General features: G+C 40.5%; 1 protein-coding gene across 4 annotated transcripts in view; it reads left to right on the top strand.

Annotated features, from left to right (window-relative positions):
• Positions 1-3,104: 3,104 nt before the first annotated feature.
• LOC110502443 (bifunctional heparan sulfate N-deacetylase/N-sulfotransferase 2) overlaps positions 3,105-12,026 on the top strand; it is a 197,885-nt gene continuing 188,963 nt past the window's right edge. For 2 of the 4 annotated variants that reach the window (XM_021580469.2, XM_021580468.2), the window contains exon 1: positions 3,105-3,490. The gene's annotated coding sequence lies outside the window, so the exon portion shown is untranslated. Of the gene's footprint in view, positions 3,491-3,743; positions 3,900-10,288; positions 10,329-12,026 lie in introns of those variants that run through there. The other 2 variants (XM_036959813.1, XM_036959815.1) reach the window with 2 other exon arrangements.

Consider the following 12,026-nt stretch of genomic DNA (forward strand, 5'->3'; position numbering starts at 1 on the left):
CACAAAAAAACAGAACGAGCAATGTTAGTCAGGTGTGTGTGTGTATTTGGAAAGTATACAGACCCCTTGACTTTTTTTCAAATTTTGTTACGTTACAGCCTTATCGTAAATTCCACCTGTCGTAAATTCAATTGATTGGACATGATTTGGAAAGGCACACACCTGTCGATATAAGGTCACGCAGTTGACTGCATGTCAGAGCAAAAACCAAGCCATGAGGTCGAAGAAATTGTCTGTAGAGCTCCGAGGCAGGGTTGTGTCGAGGCACAGATCTGGGGAAGGGTACGAAAAAATGTCTGCTGCATTTATGGTCCCCAAAAACATAGTGGCCTCCATCATTATTAAGTGGGAAAAGTTTGGAACCACCAAGACTCCCAGGCAGCGCAGCTGTCTAAGGCACTGCATCTCAGTGCAAGAGGCGTCACTGCAGTAACTGGTTTGAGTCCAGGCTTCGTCACACAATTGGCCCAGCGTTGTCTGGGTTTGGCTGGGGTAGGTCGTCATTGTAAATAAGAATTTGTTTTTAACTGACTTGCCTAGTTAAACAAAGGTTAAATAAGACTTCCTAGAGCTGGCTGCCTGGCCAAACTGAGCAATCGGGGGAAAAGGGCCTTAGTCAGGGAGGTGACCAAGAACCCGATGGTCACTTTGACAGAGCTCCAGAGTTCCTCTGTGGAGATGGGAGAACCATTCAGAAGGACAACCAACTCTGCAGCACTCCACCAATCAGGCCTTTATGGTAGAGTGGCCAGATGCAAGCCACTCCTCAGTAAAAGGTACATGACAGCCAGCTTGGAGTTTCCCAAAAGGTACCTAAAGGACTCAGACCATGGGAAACAAGATTCTCTGGTCTGATGAAACCAAGCTCGAACTCCTTGCCAAGCATCACGTCTTGAGGAAATCTAGCGTCATCCCTACTGTGACGCATGGTGGTGGCAGAATCATGCTGTTGGGATGTTTTTCAGTGGCAGGGACTGGGAGACTAGTCAGGACTGAGGGAAAGCTGAGCGGATTAAAGTACAGTGAGATCCTTGATGAAAACCAGCTTCAGAGGGCTCAGGACCTCAGACTGGGGCAAAGGCTCCCCATCAAACCTGACAGAGCTTGAGAGGATCTGCAGAAAATAATGGAAGAAACACCCCAAATAAAGGTATACCAAGCTTGTAGCATCATACCCAAGGAGGATCGAGGTTATAATCGCTGCCAAAGGTGCTTCAACAAAGTACTGAGTCAATGGTCTGAACATTTTTATGTAGATGGGATATTTCCAAATTTAAAAAAAAAATACATCTGGAAACTTCTAAACTTGTTTTTGCTTTGTCATTATGGCATATTGTGTGTAGATTGAAGGAAGAAAAAAAACAGAAAAAAATATCCTAAACTTTGAACATCCCACGGAGCACCATTAAATCCATTATAGAAAAAATGGAAAGAATATGGCACCACAACAAATCTGCCAAGAGAGGGCTGCCCACCAAAACTCACAGTCCAGGCAAGGAGGGCATTAATCAGAGAGGCAACAAAGAGACCAAAGATAACCCTGACGGAGCTGCAAAGCTCCACAGCGGAAATTGGAGTAGCTGTCCATAGGACCACTTTAAGCTTTGTAGCTTTTTGGCCATCAAGAAAAATGCTATGTCTGGCGCAAACCCAACACCTCTCATCACCCCGAGAACATCATCCCCACAGTGAAGCATGGTGGTGGCAGTATCATGTTGTGGGGATGCTTTTTCATCGGCAGGGACTGGGAAACTGGTCAGAATTGAAGGAATGATGGATGGTGCTAAATGCAGGGAAATTCTTGAGGGGAAACCTGTTTCAGTCTTCCAGAGATTTGATACTGGACGGAGGTTCACCTTCCAGCAGGACAACGACCTTAAGCATACTGCTAAAGCAACACTCGAGTGGTTTAAGGGGAAACATTTAAATGTCTTGGAATGGCCTAGTCAAAGCCCAGACCTCAATCCAATTGAGAAACTGTGGTCTGACTTAAAGATTGCTGTACACCAGCGGAACCCATCCAACTTGAAGGAGCTGGAGCTGTTTTGCCTTTGAAGAATGGGCAAAAATCCCAGTGGCTAGATGTGCCAAGCTTATAGGGACATACCCCAAGAGAAAGGTGGCTCTACAAATTATTGACTTTGGGGGCGGGGTGAATAGTTATGCATGCTCAAGTAGTTTTTTTGGTTTTATTTCTTGTTTGTTTCACCCAAAAATATTTTGCATCTTCAAAGTGGTAGGCATGTTGTGTGAGTCAAATGTTACACACCCCCCAAAATTATATTTTAATTCCAGATTGTAAGGCAACAAAATAGGAAAAATGCCTTGGGGTGAATACTTTCACAAGCTACTGTATGCATACATGTGTGTAGATTGATGAATAATGGTGTGTAAAGATGAATATGAATAGAAAAGGTATGTACAGTAGTAGTTATAGGATGAAGTGGGTGAAATGGTATGTAAACATTGAAGTTACCAGTGTTCAATGACTAAGGCAGCAGTCTCTAAGGTGCAGGGTAATGGGTGGAGGCTGGCTACTGGTGACTGTTGAACAATCTGATGGCCTTGATAGAAGCTACTACTGAACCACAATTACTCTAAATCAGAAATACTGTTTTTGTCTAAATCCTCTGAGCACTGACTGGCAAAATGAATTGGTATGATTGATGTAAATTTAAAATATTTTAAATGCATGCTACGGTCTGTCACAGTATGAACAGGAGAGGGAGCTATAGGGCAATTTATGATCAAGTTCACCGGTAGCCTGGTTACAGTGAGTTTATTTTCACACTTAGTTAATGATCTTCAGTTCTATGTGGTGTGGAAATAGGGCATACAATGTGATAACTAATTGTGTTTTTTAGTATTTCCCCAACAATTGACTTTCGTGGAAGGGTTCCCAAATTAAACGTTCAGACAATGGGGTTCACATTGGAATTCCCAATGTTTTAGTTGCTACCTGCTCAGACGCCAAAGTTAGCATTTTGTCAATATTTTGTCATCACTTTGTTGACCCAAGTAAAAGGAGTAGCATAGCCGAATAAGCTCTGCACTTTTGCCCCTTATGCACCTGTGAGTAAAAAGTAAGCCTGAAAGAAGCTCGGGGTGTTCTGTCGGGACAAGGGTGTCATGAAATATATCCGTGTAATGGGGGTTAAAACAAGCATGATCAATTGTATTGTCCGTTTTGAGCTTTAACCTTAAAATACCAACACAATTCGGTTTCAAATTGGGTAATTTCGAGGATTTTCCTCCTCTCCTATCAGAGAAATTATTCAAAATAAACAACTTTGTATGTCCACTGTTACGAAAACTCCCTCCTCCTCCTCTTGCTCACTTTGGTTCATTCCAGAGTTTCGGCAGAATGCATCGATTGCTGAATGAAGATGGCGGATTCAGGAACGATGCTGTCAACTAGACTTTAAACATTTGCATATTTTCTGTCGTTATGCATGTCGTGTGGATAATGGTCTTTCAAAAACGTACCTAGGTAAGTAAAACACCATATTTACTTTGAATATGTTGTGTGTCCTCTTTAACTTGAAGGCAGCCCATTGAATGTGTACAACACTAAGTTAGCCGGTAGGCTAACCTCTCAAGCCTATAGCTAGCTATATTTCATTGCCAGTTGGCAATGCATGGTTTTTCTCTCTATTTTTTCTTTACAATTTAAGTGAATGACGTGGACATATGTGTATTCACGTCATTAGTAACGTTCGCTAAATATGAAGAAACCAAACATTTGGTGAATTCCAGCAGCATGTGTTTGTTGGAGCTAGTCGTTCTATCGAAATGCTTAGAGTTGTTTGCTTACTATTAAGAGGCTAGTGGTGAATCATATGGATGACTGTTACATGTAAAAGTTTTTCCATAACCAGTAACTCCCCATCGCTATTCTGGTATGTAACAACTGTATTTATTTATTTATTTATTTATTTATATGTTTTATTTTTTTTTATTGTAAAGTGTTTTTGTTCTGAAATATGTTTGAAATACATTTGAAACGTTTATTTTTATTTTATTACATTCATGTATTGTAAGTGAGAGGTAGGCATTAGTCTGAAGCCGAAAAGTAAAGGAAATTCATGAGCACCACAATGCATATTCCACCCATGCTCTACCAAGGCTTTCCAGCACACAGCTTTGATTTACTACAGTAGCTATGTTGGTATATTGTACTTCAAACAATGTGGTTGAAATTCACTGCCGACTACGTGATTTTACAGATAATTGTATGTGTGTGGTACAGAAATTAGGTAGGCATTCAAAAATCATGTGAATCCATGACACTCATGATTTGTGAAGCAAATGTTTACTCCTGAACATATTTAGGCTTGCCATAACAAAGTGGTTGATTACTTATTGACTTAAGACATTTCAGCTTTATATTTTAAAATGTTTCTAAAAACATAATTCCACATAGACATTATAGGGTATTGTGTATAGGCCAGTGACACATCTCAATTTAATCTATTTTAAATTCTGTCTGTAACACGTGGAAAAAGTCAAGGGGTATAAGTACTTTCTGAAGGCACTGTATGTTAACACTCAACTGGCCTAATAATTGCAGAGTATTCCAGACATTTTGACTCTTAACAGTGTGGTGGTAGAGGTTTTGCCAGGACAGAGGCTGGCTACTCCTCAGTAATGAATTGCTCAAGGAACCACATTATCTTTTTGGTTATTGAATGAAGGTTAGTAGATTTGAAGTTGTTGCCATTGATTGGTTGAGATGTGGACACCATGGGAGAAAGGGCCACAGCAACCTTGGTGTTCTTTTATGTTTTCTCTGATGAGCAGTATTAATGTGATAGATTCAAAACAATAGTTTCAAGGCTATCGATCCTGATGAGTAATGTAATGCTAGTGAATGTATGTCATTCTTTTCCCAAAGTGCACTTATACAATGCATGTAAAAAGTAGCCTACATATAGCATCATGCTCAGCTTAATTTTGCACCTCAAATGAACACTTTTTTTACAAGCTCTATTTTGAAAGACTGGGTACAATAAGCTCAGTCCTTGTTTCATGATCCCGCTTCAACAACTTGTTTCATTCTATTTTTGAGTGGAAAGCCCAATTAGTGTTGAGCTGTGGGCTCACGACGACTTCTGTCCTCTGAGCATATTACTGATGTCTGAGAGAACCACTTTATAATTAAGAGTAAGGCCTGGGGGTGGCTCTCACAATGATTGTTTCTGCATGAAGGGTATTAACTAGGTATTTTTTAAAGTGGAACAGGACTAACTTTCCCTTTTTAATGTGGCACTGGACAAACCCTATCTCCAACAGTACATGTTTTTAAAATGGACTATGCAAAAATAAACATTTTGTTTATTTTTCATGTTTGACCCATTTATAGAATATTGCTTTGCTTTGCTGGAAGGTAAGGTTGATTGGTTATGTCCTTGCCTTTAATGCTCATCAGCAAGCCTTTAGATTGTAGGTTCCTATTCTATACTGAACAAAAATATAAATGAAACATGTAAAGTGTTGGTCCCATGTTTCATGAGCTGAAATAAAAAATCCAAGAAGTTTTTCATACGCATAAAAAGCTTATTTCTCTCATTTTGTGGCCAAATTTGTTTACGTCCCTGTTAGTGAGCATTTGTCCTTTGCCAAGATAATCCTGACGTGGTATATCAAGAAGTAGATTAAACAGCATGATCATTATAAAGGTGCACGTTTTGCTGAGGATGATAAAAGGCCACTCTCAAATGTGCAGTTTTGTCACACAACACAATGCCACAGATGATTTAAGGGAGCGTGCAATTGGCATGCTGACTGCAAGAATGTCCACTGGAGCTGTTGTCAGAGAATTTAATGTTAATTTCTCTACCATAAGCCGCCTCCAATGTTGTTTTAGAGAATTTGGCAGTACGTGTAACCACGCCAGCCCAGGACCTCCACACCCGGTTTCCTGTGGGATCGTCTGAAACCAGCCACCCAGACAGCTGATGAAACGGAGTATTTCTGTTTGTAATGAAGCTCTTTTTTGGGGAAAAACTTATTCTGGTTGGCTGGGCTCCCCAGTTGTTGGGCCTGGCTCACCAGTGGGTGGGCCTCTGCCCTCCCAGGCCCAACCATGGCTGCGCCCCTGCCCAGTCATGTGAAATCCATAGATTAGGGCCGAATTAATTTCAATTGACTGATTTCCTTATGAGCTGTGACTTAGTAAAATCATTGAAATTCAGTATATTTGCTGCCTAATTAAGTTTGAGAGTGGACATTTCTTCCTTTGCCTGAGTTTTAGTCCAACACGTCAAGTGCACCTGATGTTTATGGTCCTTGCTGAGATGTTATATTTAGGCTATACTTTGTTCATCATTCGGCAATTGACACCTAGGCATAAACCATAAGAAATTATGTGGAGCTGGTATTTAATTGCCTCATTCAATTCTGCGAGGTTCTCTGCTGACTTGTGGTGGTTACGATGGAGTTGAAGTACATTAATAACATTTAATGCCCCCCGGATTGGAAAATGGGCCTTGAGATTGATACAGGGTTGCATTGACATTTTAGAGCTGAAGGGTGGCAGTTGTATGGCAATCTCAAATCAAATGTATTTATCATAAGGTGTAGACTAACAGTGAAATGCTTAGTAGTGGTTAAGTTGAGCATCAATAAATTCCTCTTATTTTTCACCTACTTGGACACAGGATTTTGTACAGATCTCAAGACACTGCCTCAAACCCTTTTCCTTCCTAGGAAAATGGGAGAATGATATTGGCAGGGGTTGAATTCCTATGCGCTATCGCAGCAACACAGGAGGCAATGCTAATGGTTTTGTCTGCTTGAGGCTGTTCTTAATGTATTATCTCTTGAAACAATTAGAACTAGTCACCAGTGTTGGGGTCAGTTGCTTTTAAATGAGGAAAATTGGAACTGGTATTGGAATTTCAGTTTGCTTCCTGAATTGACTGTCCTTTCTAGGTCATTTTCAGAGGGTCTAGGTTGTTGTTGAGTCAATGGTTCAGTACTATCTATTCTGAGCAAACATCCTGTGTATGACTTTGGAATTCAGAGTCAGGCAGTATAATGAAGTGTATCCGCACTGTGTGTTGGAAAAGTATATTTCATTTTGTCTGTTCTAGATCAGAGGTTCCCAAACAGGGTTACTAGGACTCCTGGTGGTACTTGCCCTGGGTGATATGATTTTCTCAAATTTATGGGCGATTCTATCTATCTATCTATATATAGATATATATATATATATATATATATCTATCTATATCTACAAATGTTTTCTCTAAATAGGCCTTTCATTTGTTGTTCAATGAAAGGACAAATATACTGCATTTCAAACAGCCAGCAATAATCTAATGAATTCAGGGATTGGGAAATTATAGCTAGGCTAAATATAAGCCTTTTACAACCATAAGACCACTAATAATTGTATTATTATTATTTGGCGGCAAGTAGCCTAGTGGTTAGAGCGTTGGACTAGTCACCGAGCAGTTGTAAGATCGAATCCCCCAGTTGACAAGATAAACAATCTGTCATTCTACTCCTGAACATGGCAGTTAACCCCCTGTTCTTAGGCCGTCATTGAAAAAAATAATTTGTTCTTAACTGACTTGCCTAATAAAAAACAAAATTATCTGCTTTTTTGCAATAATCACTGATCTGTCTTTGAAGTCTGAAAATTCAATTTTTGTTACAAATTTAACCAGAGCCATGCATAATGCACATTCACTTCTTGTAGCAGTCATTATAGAAATGTAACACGGGTCCATAAACAATCTCTCAAGCACCACATGCTAGTGAGTAGCCAGCTAATCTTTATTGGAGTCTTCATATTTTAAGTTTAGACAAATTTGCTAGCTAACAAGGCAGAACAGTTTAATTGTTATGAACACACCCTTCAGTCCGTGTCCAACTGTTTGAACTGTAGTGATGCTTCTTGCACTGAGATGCAGTGCCTTACACCGCCGTGTGTGTGTGTGTGTGTGTTAACTATTTAACTGTACTTGAATTCTTAAAAGGTCGCAATTTTGTTTTATATCGGTTATTGGTATTGTTTGTTTTTTTTTGGCAAGGGAAATACCAGGTATCGGCCAAAAATGTCATATCGGTGCATCACTAGTTTTTGGGTATACTGGTTAGAGATCCTGATTTGACAGCTTGGCCAACACTTGGATATTCAAATTAGCTCCCACATAGTGGGGCCCTGGGGCAGACTGCCTGAGCTCGGCTGCACCAAGTGAACTAGCATGGATGGATTCAGGAAGCACAATGGAACTACTAGGGCACTTTACTACAACAGCAATACATGCAGACTGATTATTTCACAAGCGTGAGTCATTTCTATTCTTTGCTTTGTCACTAAATTCCTGATATTTCTTTCTCTATTTTTGTCACTATATTCCTAGCTAAGTTAGCCGCCATAGGTAATGTTAGAATGCTAGCTAATAGAATTGACTGGCGAGATACAGGTAACTGCCAAAATAAAGGAAACACTTCAGTAAATGAGGGATACAAAGTATATTGAAAGCAGGTGCTTCCAAGCAGGTGTTTCCTGAGTTAATTAAGCAATTAATATCCCAACATGCTTAGGGTCATGTATAAAAATGCCCAGTTGCTCATTATTTTGACTACCATGGCTAGAAGAATAGATTTCATTGATTTTGAGAAGGGTGTTGTAATAGAGCATAGGTGGTTAAAAGGGTATGTGTGTCTGTCACCTGATCTCAAACCCAATTGAACACTTATGGGAGATTCTAGAGCAGCGTCTGAAACACCATTTTCCACCACCATCAACAAAACATCAAATTATTGAATTTCTTATGGAAGAATGGTGACGCATCCCTCAAAGAGTTTCAGACACTGGTAGAATCTATGCCAAGATGCATTGAAGCTGTTCTGGAGGCTTGTGGTGGCCCAATGCCCGATTTAAGACACCATGTTGGTGTTTTCTTTATTTTGGCAGTTACCTGTAGTTGTTGTGTAGGCTTTGTCCTTTCTGCTAAAACCAGCTGTGAATGGCTTGTCTTGCTAGCTTGTGTGCAGTTGAGTGTGCACTACTGAGCCCATGGGGTTTTCTAATATAAGCAAAAGTTCGCCCTCTCTCCTCTGTGATCTGGAAACCGATAAGTGGTCAACACGTGTGTCAATTTATTGGTAGGCAAACAGAAGTGTTATCCCCCCTCGATAGCCACCTTTCATTGATGATACTCATGTGTATCCTACCGCGAAAATGTTTTGAAATCTGCCACACCCCCTTCGAATCAGGTTTTGTTTTGTTGGAGGAGAAAACATACACACGTGTAAAAACAATATGCTACTAATTGTTTTTATCTCTACTAAACAAAAATATAAACACAACATGTAAAGGGATGGTCCCATGTTTCATGAGCTGAAATTAAGATCCCAGAAGTTTTTCATATGCACAAAAAGCATATTTCTCTCAAATTTTGTGCACAAATTTGTTTACATCCCTGTTTGTGAGCCTTTCTCATTTGCCAAGATAATCCACCCACCTGACAGCTGTGGCATAGCAAGAAGCTGATTAAACAGCATGGTCATTACACAGGTGCACCTTGTGCTGGGGACAATAAACGGACCCTCTAAAACGTGCAGTTTTGTCACACAACACAATGCCACAGATATCTCAAGTTGAGGGAGCGTGCATTGGCATGCTGACTGCAGGAATGTCCACCAGAGCTGTTGCCAGATAATTTAGTGTTCATTTCTCTACCATAAGCCGCCTCCAACATCGATATAGAGAATTTTGGCAATACGTCCAACTGGTCTCACAACAGCAGACCACGTATAACCATGCCAGCCCACGACCTCCACAACAGTCTTTTTCATCTGCGGGACTGTCTGAGACCAGCCACCCGGACAGCTGATGAAAAGGAGGATTATTTCTGTCTGTAAGAAAGCCCTTTTGTTGGGAATTTTTCTGGGCCTGGCTCCCCAGTAGGTGGGCCTATGGCTCCCCAGTAGGTGGGCCTATGCCCCCCCTTCCCTAACGATGGGTGTGCTCCTTCCCAGTCATGCGAATCCCATAGTCCTGCAACAAATTTTTTTCAGTTGAATGATTTCCTTACATGACCTGTAATTGTTGTAGGTTGCATTATATTTTTGTTCAATGTATATAAAATGATTTGTACAATTCACTTAAATTGTTTTGAGTACTTTACAGTTTTTTTTATCCACCCCTGTAAACATCATTTGCCTAATGATGCGTTAGTGGCGAAGGACTGTGTCATTTCCAACAAGCGCATTTTCATCCAATGTTCACTCTCCTCGCCGACTCTCCTCGATTAACTTTGACCTTTTTCAGGTGGCGAGAGAGGGCGGCGGAGGAGAAGAGAGCGCAGGAGGTGAGCAAATCTGATTGATAAAAGGCCCATGTCTCCCCAAGCCTCGAAGGATCCTTCTCCCCACCGGAGAATTTACATACAGGCCTGTCTCGGGCCAAATAGGATGTCATTATCCAAGCAAATGTCTTTTAATTAAAAAGAAAAACATAAAAAAAATAAAACAGTTTGTTTCAAAAACAAGTTTGAAATGAGGTTTTACTGAGTGTTTTTTCTCAAATGTATGCTCTGGCCACTACTGCAAATACAGGACAAGCCAACATTATTTGGGTATGAACAAACCGAATAAGAGCTTTTTAAAATGAGATTTTCACTGGACAGTTACCCGGTGAAGTGAATAGCTGCACATCTTAATTTCACTGACAGCTCACTAAGGAAGTGGATTGACAGGAAAACCAGAGTCCTTTTTCAGACATCCTCCTGTCAGCCCTGTGACTTTCATCAGGTCAGGGAACAAACACATCTTTCAAACATGGTCAATCAGAGAAACCCAATTGGGCAGGGAGGAGGAGCCGGGTGAAGTCATCCCATTAGAAGGCAAGATTGAATGGTCCTTGACCCCTTCTCTATCTTATTCACAGCCAGGATCAATATGTGCTTACCTTAACAGCTTCTGTTATTAATAATATACACTGTGTCTGAGATGCAGACGCTGCAGGGATTACACAGCAGCCGGGGTCAATAGGTTGAAGTAATGATGCGGCAGTGGTTTAATATTGGGGCTGCCGTGTGAGCTTTGGGCTGCAGTCAGAGCACGGTGGGGGGAGGATCTCTCCACTCGAGGCCTGTAGGGCCTCAATTAGCTCCATCTGATACACACTGGCTGGAATAGTGTTTAACGTGTCAGTTTTCTCTCTTTCCTTGCAATCAATGAATTGTGGTTGAAATTTAGTCTTAGGGTTTTGGAAATAAGGTGACCTGTGTAGCAGTGCTTTGAGAGCATTTATTTATTTAGATTACTCTAGATTGTGTTAGTTCAAAAATAGGTAATTGTGTAATGTTATGTGCTAGCCTATGCCTACAGTACCTCGCAAAAGCATTCATCCTCTTGGTGTTTTTCCTATTTTGTTGCATTACAACCTGTAATTTAAATAGATTTTTATTTAGATTTCATGTAATGGACATACACAATATAGTCCAAATTGGTGAAGTGAAATGAAAAAAATAACATGTTTCAAATAAATAAACGGAAAACTGGTTCTATATGTATATGTGAATATGTATTCACCCCCTTTGCTATGAAGCCCCTAAATAAGATCTGGTGCCACCAATAACCTTCAGAAGTCACATCATTAGTCAAGTAAAGTCCACCTGTGTGCAATCTAAGTGTCATTATCTGTCACATGATTTCAGTGTATATATATATATACACCTGTTCTGACAGGCCCCAGAGTCTGCAACACCACTAAGCAAGCGGTGCTATGAAGACCAAGGAGCTCTCCAAACAGGTCAGGGACAAAGTTGTGGAGAAGTACAGATCAGGGTTGGGTTATAAAAAATATATCCAAAACTTTGAACATCCCACGGAGCACCATTAAATCCATTATTAATAAATGGAAAGAATATGGCACCTCAACAAAACTGCCAAGATGGGGCCGCCCACCAAAACTCACGGACCAGGCAAGGAGGGCATTAATCAGAGCGGTAACAAAGAGACCAACGATGACCCTGAAGGAGCTGCAAAGCTCCACAGTTGAGATT

The sequence above is a fragment of the Oncorhynchus mykiss genome, chromosome 23, assembly GCF_013265735.2.
Source record: "Oncorhynchus mykiss isolate Arlee chromosome 23, USDA_OmykA_1.1, whole genome shotgun sequence".
Classification (NCBI taxonomy): domain Eukaryota; kingdom Metazoa; phylum Chordata; class Actinopteri; order Salmoniformes; family Salmonidae; genus Oncorhynchus; species Oncorhynchus mykiss.